Source organism: Marmota monax, unplaced genomic scaffold (genome assembly GCF_021218885.2).
Source record: "Marmota monax isolate L192 unplaced genomic scaffold, Marmota_monax_Labrador192_F-V1.1 WCK01_AAM20220418_F8-fsc00070, whole genome shotgun sequence".
Classification (NCBI taxonomy): Eukaryota; Metazoa; Chordata; class Mammalia; order Rodentia; family Sciuridae; genus Marmota; species Marmota monax.
In genome coordinates, this window is record NW_026692116.1 from 1,793,064 (window position 1) to 1,810,487 (window position 17,424).

The following is a 17,424-nucleotide window of genomic DNA, read 5'->3' on the forward strand; positions in this document are numbered from 1 at the left end:
TTGAGATTTTATAGTCTGAGGAACAAAAAGAAAAACAAATGAAAAAGAAAAATGTGTAAGGCCTAAAAGACCTGCAGGATCCCATTAAATATAACATAATGAGAATTACATAAAAAAGGGGTGATAACAGAGCACAAGGAAAATTTTAAGAAACGTGAATAAAAATTCACCCCAAATTTGATTTAAAAAAAAATTACCTAAACACCCCCCCAAAAAAGTTCAAGCAACTACAAGTAAGATAAATTCTGAGATCCACACCTACACATCATAATGAGACTGTAAAAAGGCAAAGAATCCTAAAAGAGGCAAGAGAAGCAACTTACTACATATAGAGAAGATTCTAAATGATACTATCATTTTCAACAGAAATCATGGAGGCTGGTGGCAATGGGAAAATATATTCAAAGTATTAAAAGAAAAAGACCATCAACCAAGAATTCTCTATTTTTCAAAACCAAAGGATATCAAGATATTCACAAATACTAAAAAATTGTCTTCAAGTTGAAAGGAAAACATACTAGAGAGAGTTAACTCGAATCTATGTGAAGAAACAGAACATGGTGAAAGTAACTACATGGGTAATTATAAAAGTATAATTTTTCCATGTGTGATTCTTTGTCTCCTATTGGATTTTAAAAAACAAAAGGATGTTGTCTGTGTAATAATAATAGTACAAAGGAAGGGGAAGGAATAGAGCTAAACAGAGGAAAATTTTTCTAAATTATTGAAATTAACTTGATACTACTAAAGTAATTAACCACTAGGAAAATAAATATATATATATAGCATAAAACAAAGGATTGAATAGGTATACTAGAAAATACCTGTTTTTAAAAAATTATAATTATTAACTTATGTTAATCGAATAAATTAATGGGTTTCTCTATGACATTTCTATACAGGCACATATAATGCTTTGTTTGAATTCACCCTCTAATATCCTCTTTTGCCCTCTCCATACCAAAACTGATTCAAGGACACAGGAACTCTTGACTAGATTTGCAAAATAATGAGTAACCAAAAAACATCCCATGAAGAAAATCCCAGGACAAAGGGCTTCTCTAGTAAAATCTATATTTTAGATTTAAAGAATTTACCAGCCTTCTCAAATTCTTGGACCAATCTTAACTCATTCTAAAATGCTAACATACTCTCATACCAAAACCAGGCACCTAGCACAAGAAAATTACAAATATCCCTATGAATTAAGTCACAAATATTCCCATCTACAAGGTGAGCATTCCTAATTCAAAAATTTGAAACCTAAAACTTTTGAGTACCTGACCCTCAAGTGGTACAGGCTATTCAAATACTCCAAAATCTGAAAAACTCTAAAATCAACATTTCTGGTTCCAAGCATTTCAAATAAGAGCTATGCAACATGGCATTTCTATAAGAAACATCATCTAGATGCATTTGTCCTGTCCTAATCTTAACTGGTTACTCTTCAGACCTGTTACATTCTTCTCTCTCCAAGCTTCACCACCATCCTGGAAATTTTCACTCCTTTCCTGTATATGATTCCATTTCCTGAATCCTTCCTCTTGGGTTTACCCCATCAAACAACTTTCTAGGAAATAATACATTTGAAGTAAATATTCTAACAACCTCACGTTAGTACTACCACACTTGACAGCTTGGTAGTGTATACAAGAATAGTTTGGAAGTAATCTTTCCTTCAGGATTTTGAAGACATCATTCCATTAACTGTTTTCTGATGCTAAAATCCTTTTTTTAAAAATTTATTTGTAGATGGACACAATATCTTTATTTTTATTTATCAAACCCAGGGACTCATAGATGCAAGGCAGGTGCTCTACTACTGAGCTACTACCCCAGCCCTATAATCCTTTTTATGTTCTCCATTCCTGTAAGTTTTCACAATCCCTCTTTTATTTCTGGTGTCTACTATTTCCAATGAGCCCTTTCACTGTGGAAATTCAAGGTTTTTGCTCAATTTTTAATTTCCTCCACCCTCTTTCCCCCATTGTATAATTATTTTTCATATACTGAACCATCAGCATGTTCTTCAAATTTTATTTTCTATTACTTTATAGCTTCTTGTCCAGCTTTGTGGGAAATTTTTTTCAACTTTATCTTCAAATTCTTCTATTGTTTCATATTCCCAATTTCCAACCCTTCTATTAAGTATTCCATATCCTCTATTTCTAAAAGCACTTCCTTGTTTTCTAAGCATTGTTTTTCATAGCATAAGTTGTTGTTTGAAAGATGCAATGTACTCTTAGACTCAGAGAGCAGTAACAAAATTTTCTTCTTAAAGTGTTTTCTATTTCCTTTTCTCTCATATTGAGCTTATTTTCAAATGTTTGGTGATCCTTAGTCTCATATTTAAAGTGAGGCACTTAAAAGTTGCTTTGAAATTCTGTGTTGTGTAGTGGATTAAGTGTCACTGTAGGATGATCAATCTGGTCATTTACCTAATGGATCCTTATCTACTATTATTAGTTGGTGTTTTTCCTGATTTTATCAGTTTGCCATACAGGTTGACAATTTCAATCTCATATCTGGGGGTAGCAACCTGACAGCCGTATTTTCAGAACCAGCTGGGGATGACTTCCAGTCTAACATAAATTTCTACTTAATTGCCCCCGATTTTAGGTATGACAAGCTTAACCTGAGCTTTGCAGAGATCCTCCAAATGAATGTAAAAGAAGAAATTTGATGAATTATGAGATGAAGTGATTTTTGGACAATTCTTTCAGAAGTACTCATAGCCATTAATTTCTAAGCCATCTCAGGTATCTGTAAAACTAATTACAGACCAATTCTAGGCCTTTTACACCATTAGTGGAAGTTTTAGCTTTCTTCACAGTACTTATTGTTGAGAGCCACAGCCGAAGGGGGTGGCTCCTGAATTGTGCCCAGCCAGACTGCGGCAATTTATCACTTGTTGCTTTTCTGCTTCCAGAGTTTTACTTCTGTGATCACCCACTTTTTTTGTTTTTTGGGGGGTTTTTTGTCCTTAAGACTCTGTGCCTTTTTAAAATTCTATTAGGAGGTTGATGGCAAACAATGTAAATGTCTATTTAATCTACCATGCTTAAATGAATATTCATCTCATCAGTTTGATGTGCCATTTCCTCACTGTTATTTATTTCAAGAGTATGAACTTGTTCCAGTAGGATATAGGGTTTTCATAATCTAAGTAGTTGCTATTATTTTGACTTTAATATTTTTACTATACTGTTGTAAACAATACTGACATATACAAATTCTCTTATATAAAACCCAAATAAAGAATTCTTTGAGGGCTGGGGATGTGGCTCAAGCAATAGCGCGCTCGCCTGGCACGTGTGCGGCCCGGGTTCGATCCTCAGCACCACATACAAAGATGTTGTGTCCGCCAATAACTAAAAAAAATAAATAAATATTTAAAAAAAAAAAAAAAAAAAAAAAAAAAAAAAAAGAATTCTTTGAGGCCTAATATACAATTTTAAAAATCAAAGTAATTTTAAAAGAATGTGTATTCTCTATTCTGAACAAAATCTGACATCCCTTAGTAAAGAAAACATATTACTATTCAAATCTTTACAGCCTTACTTTTTGTTCTAACTATAAAATTCTAAAAGGTGAATTAAAATCTGAAAAGATTAAAACTACCAATTTCTCTAAAGAAATTCTATTGCATGCTTCAAAGTTATTTGGTTATCACATAAAATGCAAGCTTGAGGACTCGGTTGTGGCTCAGCGGTAGAGTGCTCACCTAGCACATGCAAGGCCCTGGGTTCGATTAAGTATTAAGTCCAACTACTTCTCAAAAATAAATATTAAAAAATAAAATTCAAACTTGATATTATTTAGTAAACCTTTTAATTAACTATTCTTTTATTCACGTAATTGTTTTGGCTTGGAATTATCCTTTGGTTGGTATCGACAATGTTACCTTACTCTTGGCTTGCCAGTTTAGTATATTTTTTCCATTTCCTGATTTTCGACATTTGTGTTACTGTGTTTAGGTTAGACTCATAAAACACAAAATTTTTAATTCACTCTTTAAAGGAGACAGGGTGAACAAATCAATGCTAGTTAAATTAAAAAGCTGTTGGAAGAGCAATTAAACCCATAAGTGGGTAACATGAACCAGAAGGTGTTAAGTCAAACAATACCCCACTAAAGGGTGTCTACATTTGGTTTAACTCTTTTTTTGTTGTTGTTCACTCTTAATAGCGCTGCTACCATAAGACATTCACTGCATAGCATGAAAAGTCACAGCCACTGAAGTATCTCTATCTCTTCCATTTCTTTTCTACATAAGCTGTTCCAATAGTATCAGTGTATCTGGAATAGCTTCCGAGTCCCCATCCCTTTCAAACTTTCAAACTGTTAACCTCTCCTCTTGCATGTAGTAATATTTTCATTGCCTTTCAGCTTACTGTTATCCAAGGCAGAGTAAGCAAGTAAGGGTGGGCCTATCAACAAGAATCATGATTCACAGAGAGGTATAAACAAACTAGGCTCTATTAAAGGAATTCAGAATAGGGCTTTCAGGAAAGCTTCCTATTCCCTATTCCCGTACCACCAGTTCACGGGGATAATGAGAATAGTTAATTAATATTGCTGTCTCCTGTTCTCACCAATACTATCTATACAAAGACCCCCCCTAACCCCGAATTTCAGATATGCAGATGAAATCTCTAGTTCCCAATGATGGCAGGAGACAATCTTTCAACTTAGCTGATTTCCCAAAATAGGTAACCTAGCCCTATATAATTGTATCCCTAAAATCTCATTATTACAAAATCTTTACTAACTGAAGTTAGAACTATAACTGTGAGAATGGTTAAAATGTAAATTTGTTATATTAAAACTAAAATATACATTAAAACTCTTAAGATTCCATTAACAAACTTTTTTCTGTTTCTTAATTCTTAAAAATAAAAGATTTGTAAAATTATATTACTGTTGGAATTTTTATAATTCTTCCATTTTAGAATGATACTTACTCATTTTAAAACAAAATGTACATTCAATTTAGGAGCTCTTCAGTGAGAACAAACATCTGACATTTTCATTATCAAAAAGTACTAGTATCTGCAGGGCGCACCTGTAATCCCAGCAGCTCTAGAGGCTGAGACAATGATGGCTGCCAAGCAACTCAGTGAGACCCTGTCTCTAAGTAAAATACAAAACAGGGCTGGGGATGTGGCTCAGTGGCTGAGTGCCCTTGAGTTCAATCCCTGGTACCAAAAAAAAGTACTACTGTCCAATGGGAATTATAATTTAAGAATTTTTTTTCCCTATGAAAACAGTATTCCTAAATATTCCTAAGTTTTAAAACAAATATCTATTTGAAAACAAATGTAAACAATAATAATCAGATTAACTTTTTTTTAAAAAAATTTGTAGTTGTAGATAGACGGCATGTCTCTATTTTGTTTCATTTTTATGTGGTGCTAAGGATAGAACCCAGTGCCTCCCTCACACATGCTAGGCAAGTACTCTGCCACTGAGCTACAGCCTCAGCCTCTAGATTAACTTTTACTACCTCCTGTTTTCCCACTAGTTCCTTTATCAATTAAGACTCTTAAACCATGGCTAAAAGAATAACTCAAAATATGGCATTACAATTATAAGCTCTTCTTACCATTCATCTAAAACACTTTTTACTTAAAAATACCAGCAATTACAGCATAATTTTCTTTGGTTTTACTTAATCCTCAAACCAAACTTAACAGGAAGAAAGTCCAGTAAAGGTATTTTTTTTGTTTTTCTGGTACTAGGGACTGAATCCAGGGGTGTTCAACCACTGAATCACATATCTCCCCAGTCCTTTCTTATTTTGAGACAAAGAGTCTTACTAAATTGCTTAGGCCCTCCCTAAATTGCTGAGGCTGCCCTTGATCTTGCAATCCTTCTGCCTCAGTCTCACAAGCCACTGGAATTACAGACACAGGACAGCACACCCAGCCTCAAATCAGTGAGTTTTTTAAGGCAAAAAAGCAGGTGTATCTCAATAATGTAATAATGTAAATTTTCTGAGTAAATTTACTTTGAAAAGGAGAAGATAACATTGTTTCATTTTTACTTCTGCAATACAAATTTGAGGAGTCACAATATTTTAAAACTACCTCTTAATAATACACCCTCCCTCAACCACCAAGACCTCTAACTGGCATTCTTCATGTCAATCTGTTCTCCAATCTTGTTTTACCTAGCTGCTAATCTTTTTCATATTTCTTCATGTTATTCTGGCCAATGAACTTCAGTAGACCCCGTATTTTTAATTCCTAACCCTCCAGCTCATGCCATCATCTTATCAAGTTTATTTTTTATTTAAAACAGATTCCATTTAGGCTGGGTGACATGGTACATGCCTATAATCCAACAGACTCAGGAGACTAAGACAGGAGGATAGCAAGTTCAAATCCAGCCTCAGCAATGTAGCATCACCAGTCTCAAAAGAAAAAGGGACAGGGTGTATGTAGCTCAGTGGTAGTATTTCCCCTGGGTTCAATCTGGTACCTAAAAACAAAACACCCTGATTTAACCAAGGACAATGCCTGTATTAGACAATTCCCCCCTCCCTCCCTCCCTCTCTCTCTAAAAAAAAAAAAAAAAAATTAAAAAAAAAAGTTAAACATCTCCCCAAATAAAATTCAAATGTAATATTCATTTTTATCAAAACGTGAAAATACAGAATAATTCTAGAAATAATTTTTTCTACTCACAGAAGTCTTAAAGCTGTAATTAGGAACACTTCTAATTGGTTTATGTTTGTCATTTTTCTAAATCTAGCCCTCAAAAGCTACACATAAAGTCTTAATATTTGGGAGATAAAGAAGTATTTTTTCAACGTCTATCTAACCAATTTTGTTTTAATCTTCTATACTTCACAAAACCTACATTAAGAAAGTTAACATGTGGTTTTATCATTTCTTCAAGATAACTATTAAAATTCTGAGAGCAAAAATATATTAATAAAAATTCCAAGATAAAACTTCTTTTTAAAATTTTTCACTCATAATCTCAAAAGCATTCATAATCCAAGTATTAATGAGGTAATCTTTTTCACGGCAGTTTGCACACAATTTACAAAATATCCAATCCTCCAAAGCAGGTATACTAGAATTTGAAGACACATTTTCATTGTTGTGTACTTTTTACCATTGCATTGTAAGTAATTCACTTTTCAGAAAACTTCTTTCTCCCAAAAGCACCAATTTAACAATAATGTTTTAATTATTAATTACATTTTTTAAAAAAACTAATTCAAGCACTGAAATAGAAATCATGATCAACAATTCCATTTCAATTCTCAGTTATAAAGCCTTCTCAGTTATAAAACCTTTGCCATTCAAACTTTAGTGCAATGATCTGTATGGTAACATTCTAGTTATGCATAAACAAAATGTCCAATCTTTCTGGTTGAGAGGTAGATGCTTACTATATAAAGAAGTGCACCAATTTATTCCTATCTCTATAATCACATAAGAAATACTCAAGTACCTTATTAAGCAACCTTAAATGCCTGAAAGCTAACTTACATAATGCCTCGAAACTACTATTTAAGAGGCTCCAAAAGGCATCTGTACATGGAGGCAATCCAAGATCTCCTCCATCTACTACTTGGCTATATGCCTAGAGAATACTGTAATGAAAATAAGCCAAATAACTATATTATCTGTGGAGGCAATGCAAATCTCTGCATTCTAAACAAATTTTCAGGGCACAAAACTAACCTCTAAAGGGTAATTAGTAATGAAAACTCAGAAGCATCTTTCTTATCGTAACATAAACCACACTGAAAAAAAAAATCAGAAGGATCACAATACCAACTATCACCTGATTTACCTCCAGATTCACACAATGCCAAATAGGAACAAAAAAGAGAGATTCAGATATTTTTTTTTTAATACCTTTATTTTGTTTATTTATTTTCTGCGGTGTTGAGGCTCAAACCCAGGGCTCCACACATGCTAGGCAAGTGCTCTACCGCTGAGCCACAACCTCAGCCCCTCATCAATTCTTACTGCCCTTTGACAGGAGAAAAAAATTGAACATAATCAAGTCTGGAAACACGAAAAACTACTCTATGGTGAAAGAGGCCAACACAATGGTTAGTTACTTCTACAGTGGGGTTACAAAGGGGCACAAGGCACTTTTCCTTGCAGAAAGTATTTTATATTTTGATCTAGGAAGAAGTTCCCTGTATATTTTTTACATGTAAAATTTCACTAAGTTGTACTCATAAAATCTGTATACATCAATGTATGTAACTTACAAATAAAACATTTATAAACAAGTCACCAATAATGGCCAAATCTAAAAACCCTTCTTCAATTCTGGTTTTAATCAATCTCCATCATATCATAGAACACAATATTCCCTAAATGAAACTCTTTTACCTATGAAGATCCACAAAACTTTATTATTATTTTTTCAACATTTTTCTTATTCCGTATATTAATCTAAAACATTAATCCAATATTCATAAAGTACTCAGGGATTAGGCACAGTCCAATATATTCCCTCCAACCACATACACACAGACCCCTCCCCCCGACCACCACATACACAAACACCAAATTTCCTAAATTGGATTCAAGCCATTCTGTTACCAGGTTTAATTCCCATCAATTCTTTACAGAAAGATTCTTCTCAAGCATTCCCATTTCTCAGTCATCCTTTAAGGTTCAGTTCAATTTCTACTTTATCCTTTTTCTCCATACTTCTAACAAGACTTGCTATACAATACTTACTGTCAAATACAGTAACCATTATGTGGCTCTTAAACCTGAAGTCTAGCTAGTCTGAATTGAGGTATGCTTTAAATAATAAATTTTAAAGACTTATATAAAAAAGAACAAAAAATATTTCAATTATGTTTGTATGTTGAAATGACATATTCTGGATGCACTAGGTTAAATAAAATGTTAATAAAATTCACCCATTTCCTTTTTTTAATGTGGCTATAGAAAATTTAAGTTGTGTTTGTGGCTCAACTTATATTCTTTTGGGCAATAATAATCTATTAAAATCTATTTATAAATGCCCCATAAATTATTTTTTCTTCTTTCCTCTTTTTCTTTTTTAATTAACAAAACTATACATATTATATATTGGGCATATAACACATTTCAAAATAGCTACACAATGCAGGATAGCTGAATTGACCTAATTAAGAAATGCACTACTTCAAGTACTTTTTGTAGTCAGAACATTTAAAATATACTACTCTAAGCAATTTTCAAGTATACAATCGCAATTATAATCATGATGTCCCACATATTATCTTTTAATATATGTCAGCCTCCCAATTAAAGTATAAGAATTCAATTTTAAGCTAATCTTTTCAAAATAAATATTTTTGTATCAGGAATTACTGATAAGAACTAAATATCTCTGTAGACTTTAAATGAGCACTTAAATTCTATTTAAATTTAATATTATTTTAATGATATTGGGGAAGGGGAGTTTACTGCGGAATGAACCTAAAGTCTCATGTATGCCAAGCAAAAGCTTTACCACTGAGTTACATCCCCAGATCAATTCAAGTCCTTTTAAAAGATATATGTATTAGGACTATCTCAAAGTCTGAGGTAATCCCCAGTCCTTTTATTTTATTTAACTTTGGAACAAGCTCTCACTAAGTTGCCCAGGCTAACTTCAAACTTGTGATCCTCCTACCTAAGCCTCCTAAATAGCCGGGATTGAACACATATGCCACCATACCTGGCCATTTTAATGATTTTTAACAATAAAAGGCATTTCAAAACATAAAAATGTAAGAAATATTGTTTTCAGATAACGATAAATTGAATGTCATCTGCATTTTTACTTATAACAAATTTTAAGTTAATGTTCCACCAGAAAAGACAGACATATAATTAAACCTGTAGCAATTCTAATCCACTGAGAATTAGTTGATTAAGCTTGATTTTATTCAGCTTAATAACTTAGTAACAAAAAAGGCAGCTTCCATTTTAGCCATTATCATTGTACCAATGTCCAGCAGCTAGGACAAAGAGCCTTTATATGGTATTATGAATAAACAATGTGGGCAATAAGACATCACTTGAGATATGGGTAGGCATAAAAATGCTTTTATAAGGTTAAATTTTAAAACCAGGAGATAAAAATCACAAATTGTACCTTAGCAAGGTAAAAGGATAGACATAGGAAGACAAGAAGGCAAGAAAAGAAAGGCTCTGAATCTAGAATCAAGATACAGTCAAGTTCAAACTTGGCTACTATTTACTGCCTGCATGACCTGAGTCTGAAATTTGTTTCCTCATCAGTAAAACAGGAATATATATACCACAGCATTATTAAATGTAGCATATAGATGTTTAATTACATAGCCAATATTTAATTAACATCAATGTTACTTCCTTTTCCTTTAATACTGAAAACTAAGTAACAGTGCCAAGTTTAAGGGTGACTTCCCTTGCTTCATTTTCCAAACTGCAGAAAATACTTTTTAAGCATAAATGAAACTTCTAGTATTTCATACTCACACCCCTCCTTATGTGAACTTAAAATTACTTTTACTGTCTTTTACAACTGTTAAAAATTCTAATTTGTTTACATTTGTGATTTTTCTAAATCTAGCCCCCCCAAAATAACAAATTTCAGACTCAGATCATACAGGCAGTAAATAGCAGCCAAGTTTGAACCTGACTATATCTTGATTCTAGATTCAAGGCCTTTCTTTTCTTGCCTTCTCATCTTCCTATATGTCTATCCTTTTACCATGTTATTGTACAATTTGTAATTTTTGTCTCCTGGTTTTAAAACTTAATCGTATAAAAGCATTTTTATGCCTACCCATGTCTGATCTAATGTCTTTGTGATGGGGAGATGGACAGTAGAAAAAAAAATTAAAGGGGGAAAAAAGATAACTAATACTATGCCAGTACAGACATACAAAAAAGAAAACAAACAAAAAGTGTAGAGAAGAAAACAGCAAAAGTTAATGCTGTGTTTGAAGAAATTCCCCTGAGACAATCCAATGAAAAAATTACATTCTCCTACTCAATCTAGCTACAATGACAGCCACTCCTCACTTGTATCTAGGGTTTATATGTGTGTTACATACAGATACACACAGACAAGTCACTCTCTTTACTAATGGGAACCACCACACTCATGCACAAAAATTTAAAGGTAAATGAAGAAACTTAGGATGTTGTAACAAAGACAAACACCTGGTTAAGAAATAACTTCCACTAAAATGTACTCATTCCCCAGTACATCTTCTCATCAGCTTGCAATCAAAAAAAAAAAAATGGAATGCACTGCTGAAATATTTAACCTGGTTACAGGATTTGTTCTAGAATCAGAGAAGGCACACTTTGATGCCTATCTCTCACTATCTTTATAATAACCCCATCTTTAGAGACACGGCCTAAAAATGGAATATTAGCAAAAGCATACAATTTCAAATAGGTACAGATGGAAATTTAAGCTATTTTTTAAAAGAATAAACAATATTAATAACTATTATTATTATTTTAACAGCTAATACTTACTCAGCATTCATTATGTACCAGAAAGCTAAGGACTTTTCATGAATTCTGAAATTAGAACCCTAAACCTCTACAAAAATAGTATTATGGTTAAATCCACTTGCCCAGTGCTCACACTGCTAAATTTGAACACTGCCAATTTTACTTCAAGGCTCCCACCTTATCCCTTACTGTCTCTTTATACATGCATAAAGACAAAGGCCGAGTGTGATTCTATATGAATATGTATATACGTGTGCATGTGCGTGTGCGTGTGTGTGTGTGTGTGTGTATAAAATATTCAATATGTTGGTAGTAAGCAAAGACAATTTCAACTCAAGGCTTTTATCTATCTTCACAAACTATTCAACAATAAATTGGGAATCACCCTTTCTCCTCAACAAATGGTACTCTGAAAATACATGTTACACTTAATATCTTCCTCAAGAAACTAATACGTGTGCATGTATACAATAAGCTTCTAAGTAAAATAAACTCCATGAAGAAAGGACTAAAATATTAATTTTTAAAAATTAAATATTGATAGGATATGTGTAAGCAGGCTTTATAAATTGTGCTTTAATCCTAACACTTTATTAGGTGTTTTTTTACTTTCACATGTCTGCTTGGCTCTTAACACTTATGCTTCTACAACTTATACACTTCACAGGGTTGGGGTATAGCTAAGTGATAGAATGAGTGCCTGGCATGCCCAAGGTCTTCAGTTCATTCCCCAGCATCAGTTTTTACGGCACTGTATTTTCAACTTATACAAATACACATACTGAAAAACTTACTACGATAAATCTGTAACACTCTAACCAACTTCATTTTCAAACTTCATGGAACAAATCATTTATTTATACTTTCATTACAAAATCACAGATCCAAGAATTCTAAATGATATGGGAAGGCTACAACCGAAGAGGTAGACAAAGATTAGTATAAGAGTGAAAAGGAAATTTCTTAAAAAAAAGCTAACCTTAATCCAGTCTCACTTTCCCCCACCCAAAAGTTTGCTCTGCTACTACTTCTACCCATCAGGCTCCTTGACCTTTGCTTTTCTCCTCTTGGAAGTTTATCTCACAATTGTCAAAGTGTTTATTCTAAACTTAAAAATACAGAAACATACTAACTCCATAACTACATGAGCTTTCAGTAAGTTCATAAAGGAAATAACTCCACAGTTTAACTATGAGAATAAAAAATCTGAGAAAAAATTTAATAGTGGTATAATTGACGCCTGAGAGATGAGAAAATTACTTTTTCATCTTTCTGAAGATGAATTGAATTTTGTGTTCCATTATCTTCTAAGTCTCATATAGTATTTAAAATAAGGAAAAGGACAAATACATGAGCCAACCAGCAGGGTGAGCTAGAACTAGTATCATTTTTTTAAAACTCAATGGTATAGTTTACACTATTAAAAGCAGCTATCTCCCACTAATAAATCTGAATCAAAAACACCACCTTTTGAGCTACTTCAAAGCTACAACTCATGATTTTGTTCAATATTAAGACTCTCCTTGTACAAAACACATTCTCTATACCAGAGCCATTAAATTTAAAAATACTGAGTTCATTTGAATATTTACCTAAATTATTATAGTACCCACCATTCATCCCCATGTTTTATTTCACGAGGTTATCATTTCAAAGACACTTGAAAACAGTTTTTTTTTAAAGGCCTGCATAACGGGTTTTCTACAAATTAGGGTTGGATAATTCAACATGCTAGTTTTTGTTTGCTGCAAACTACAACTGCCTTATTGACAGAAAAGCAGTTCTGAGATGCTATTAAAAGAATGCTGAGAGAAATGCATTCCCACAAGACTAAGATCCACTCTTTTTCTCCCAGTCACATGTGCAGAAAAGAAAATAACCCTAAACAACTAATAGTGTGTTTAGGATGACAGAAGTACCTGAACTTTCTCTAAATCACATCATCTTGACACTTTCCTTGAGTCTTTTCCCTTTTTGCTGCCCATTACATTCTCAGTTCAACCAAAACTCTACCTCCCAAGAAACTCCAACACAAACTAAACCTGGAAAGCATTTAAAGTTTACAGTTATAGACCCACTTTATAATTACAAATAATCTAAAAGTATAACCCTAATTATCACAAGACTAATATGCAATTTATTTATTTATTTTGAGGCAGAGCCTCCCTAAATTGCTCAGGCTGTCCCTGAACTTGCATTCCTCCAGTCTCAGCCTCTTGGGCCACTGGGATTATTGGTGTGTGCCACCCCTGGCCCAAGACTACCTTGCAATTAAATCCATTCACATAGTGTTGAAAATTATGAAATACCTTATTAACTTTCTTATGAAAAAAAAATAATTTAAAAGCTCATAAATGAACTGTAAAAGAGTCAAAACAATTTAACTGTGTTTGTCAAATCTGGCATCCAAAAAGTTAAAGATCACTGTGGGATTCACCACAAATGATTTTACGACTTGTTGAATTTCCTCACAGCCCTGACAGAGAGATACACTACTCAGCAGCAACAGGAGCAGCAGTACTCTTAAAAGTTGTTTTAAAAAGAGTGTGAGTGGCATGTTCACTTATCGTATCAAAAGCATTGTTGTTTTTAGCATCTCTCATTTCTTAGGTAATAATGGAAGTTATCTCAAACTTTCCAAGAAACTTGTTGAATTTTTAAATTTCTGGGTCAAGTATGCTTTCAGAAAATCTCAATATTCATAACCAACACTGCTCTGAAATTTCTGTATTTTGTATCTGGATTTCACTGAAAGTCACTTTATAAACAAAGTCACCTAACACATAACATTAAATTTAACTTACTGTCACAGAAGTTCTCGTTAATGTGATAGCATTTAATTAACAAGTACTCTCAATAATTCTCCCTTGTTGAGTCTTTTAACCATTATTTGCAGATATTCACCTTCTCATCCAAGCAATGTGACAAATGAAAACAGCAATGCAACAGAAGTTGAAAGATTGATTTTTCATTATGCAACTAATTTAATTATCCTCAGATATTGTAAGAAAGGGGGTATGCATACTGGTTCTTTGAGATTCCCTCACTGTAAAACTATATAATCTAGGAATACATTTTCTAATGTTAATAATATATCTTCTATTCATTAATACAGTTAAGATTACACTCTACTAGAAAAACTATGAAAGAGAAAATAGATATCTCAAAAAAAAAGAAAATTAAAGTTTTAAGGAATGTTGAAAAGTTTAAATTTCATCTTGAATACAAATTTAAATTAGTGACCTAAATGCGTTTATCTATACCTTCAAGTGATTACTTTGTTAATGGCAAAGACAAAATCTGTACTTCAATATTGAAATCTGTACTTCACTATTAGTTTATTCAAATATATGATTTGTTATTATAACTTATTATAATAAATTAGAAATCTAAAACTTATACAGCCATGATTTTAATAGCAATATATACCGCTGCGTTAATACTAGTTGGCAGTCACGTTTCACCTATATCTAAGTTAAATTATAAAAATAATTTTTTCTTACCAAACCTACCAAATACGATATTGCAGATGTCAAGTTCCCTTGATACTTACACATGGCACTGAAGGCAAAGAGCCGATTTCCTTTCTTTGAGGAACTTTAGATGTCTATTTTTTTGAAATGCTTTCCTTCTTGTGGGACCAAATAATGTAACTAACGTAAGCTACTGCAGAGATGTAATATATGATTAAGGCAAATCTATATCATCACCCAGATGCACCAAGCTTGGCATTAATCAGGAAAGGCCAAAATAGAAGACAGTGTTTGGGTATCTCTGTACAAAGTATTAACTTGTATACAAAACGGGACCCTCATTTCAGGCCCCAAGTTATGTGTATCCCCTCGTTGAGTTTACTGATCCCACAAAATCTGAAGTCTAAACATAAAAGTTTTATAACTACTATACTTAAGTCAATATTACTTAAAACAGTTCAAGAAAACTTTTCCACTAATGTTGCTAAACCATGGATGGATCCCAACACGAGAGTCGTCTGTGGAAGTCTGGTAACAAGAAACCTTTAGCTCCACCACCTAAGTTTCCAATCACTGAGAAGGGTCTGGGGCAACTCATCTTCAGGTTCACGGGAGAAGTGGAGCACACCTGCTTTCCTCTGGCAGAGATTAAGCTCCCAGGGACACAAAGGCCAGGGAATCAGACCTGGAGAGGCAAAAAGCTTTAGCTGGACACCCACCGAGCCCCTGGCAACCCAAACACTTCGAGCGATTTACCTCTTGCTGTTACTTCCCAGGCACCTAGCGGCACAAGATGTTGCAGAACGGGAGGAGGGGAGAGCTATGCGGTCCAGTCCCAAGCCAGGGGAGGGGTGTGTACAATTAACGCCAGAGCCGGCGCCTCTGGCCGGGACGAAGCAGCCTCGCGGAGAGGGGCTGATGACTGCTCTCGGACCGCCCCGTTACTCAGTGCATTGCAATGGCGACTGCCAGGCTCCTCAAGCCGCCTGATCTCAGCCCCTTCCCCCTACTGCTCACTGGCTGCTCGGCTTCATGTGACTAAACAAAACCCCCAAGTCTAGTGCCCAGCTCAGCCCCTTTGTGTCCGCTACCGGATTCTCCGACGCTGCAGCGGAAAGGCCCCCCCGCCCCCTCCGAGTCCCGCCCAGCGGCGGCGGCCGCCGCTCACCTCAGGCTCCGCGGCCCCCCGCGGCCGCTGCGGCCGCCGCCTCCCAGAACCCGGGGCCCGGGCTCCTTGTGTAGCACCAACTCCGCCTCCTCGGCCGCCGCCGCCATCTTAGCCTGTGCGGCAAAATGCGTCCTTTTGGATGGTTGGGACCCAGCCTAGGGCGTAGCTCCCCGGGCCCGAGCGCCGGAGGCCGGGTCCCCCAACTTCTTCCGCCACCCTCAGTCCCGCCGCTGCCACAGCCCTGAGGCCCGAAACCCACTCGGGTCCTAGCTAATCCGACCAAATAACCCCTGAAACTCACAGTTTGGTGCCGTGTGCGTCAAACCGGGGCGACGTTGGGAGCGCGCGGCGTCCCCGCGTCACACGCCGCTCAGTACGCTACTCGGCTCCAACGGCCCCCCTCCGCTCCCCGCTTTTCGCCTCCGGCCCCGGTTCCCACGGCGCAGGCGCGCGGCTTTCCCGCCTCTGCCCGCCGCGGGCCGCGGGGGTGGCCAGCGAGGAGCTCCTGGGCAGCTTCGGCTGGTGGAGTGTCTGGGCCAATTAGACAAATGGGGGCAGCAGAAACAGTGCACCACTGTTCTCGGGTGCCAGAAACCAAACAAGGTCACCTCCCCCAGCGCTGACCTAATCACTCCTAAGGAGGTTCCCGCCCCAAAGTAGGCACGCTCCAAATATGGTGGTGCCCAAACTCTGCAAGACCCAAACACTAGGCATGCCTAGGCCCTTTAAGGTGGAACAGGCCCATGTTTGGTTTCCACAACCACTAATGAGCCAGAATCCCCTTTATTTTACTGTTGTTGAGGAAAACAACTAAAGAACGCACTATTTGGCAGTCATAACTGTGGAGTAATGGCAGAGGAAGGTTTTGAGATCTTCAGGGGTCCAATTGATTGATGCATGATGGCTATGCAAAGCATCAAGTGTGCCATGTCAATCACCAGGACAGCCTACCCTAAAAGATGTCCTGGGTTTGGTTCAGCTTGCCTCTTTGAGGGTGCTTTCTACATTACCGTGTCATGGTTCTCCAAACTGAAGTTACATAAAAAGCATCTAGGTGCTAGTTAACCCTCTGGAAGAATCAGTAGATCCCCAGAGGGTTCTATAAATTTTCCTTTATAGCAAACATTAGCCTCAGATTCTGAAACGCTGATGGGGGATTTTGGTTTTGACATGAGCAAGCAAGGAGTTGCCAACTTTTAAGATGAAGCAAAAGTGCCTAAGAAATCTGCTTGTCCTGCCTTAAATTCTTTGACTTCTCTGAACCTGTTTCCTCACCAAATAAATAAATAAATTTTTTAAAAATTTAGTTCAG

At 35.6% G+C, this 17,424-nt stretch overlaps 1 protein-coding gene across 17 annotated transcripts in view; it reads right to left on the reverse strand.

The window, feature by feature from the left end:
- The window catches only part of Znf644 (zinc finger protein 644), a 105,827-nt gene extending 89,160 nt beyond the window's left edge, over window positions 1-16,667 (reverse strand). For 4 of the 17 annotated variants that reach the window (XM_046461540.2, XM_058585125.1, XM_058585122.1 and 1 more), the window contains exon 1: window positions 16,414-16,667. The gene's annotated coding sequence lies outside the window, so the exon portion shown is untranslated. The other 13 variants (XM_046461532.2, XM_058585121.1, XM_058585116.1 and 10 more) reach the window with 9 other exon arrangements.
- Window positions 16,668-17,424: the final 757 nt, after the last annotated feature.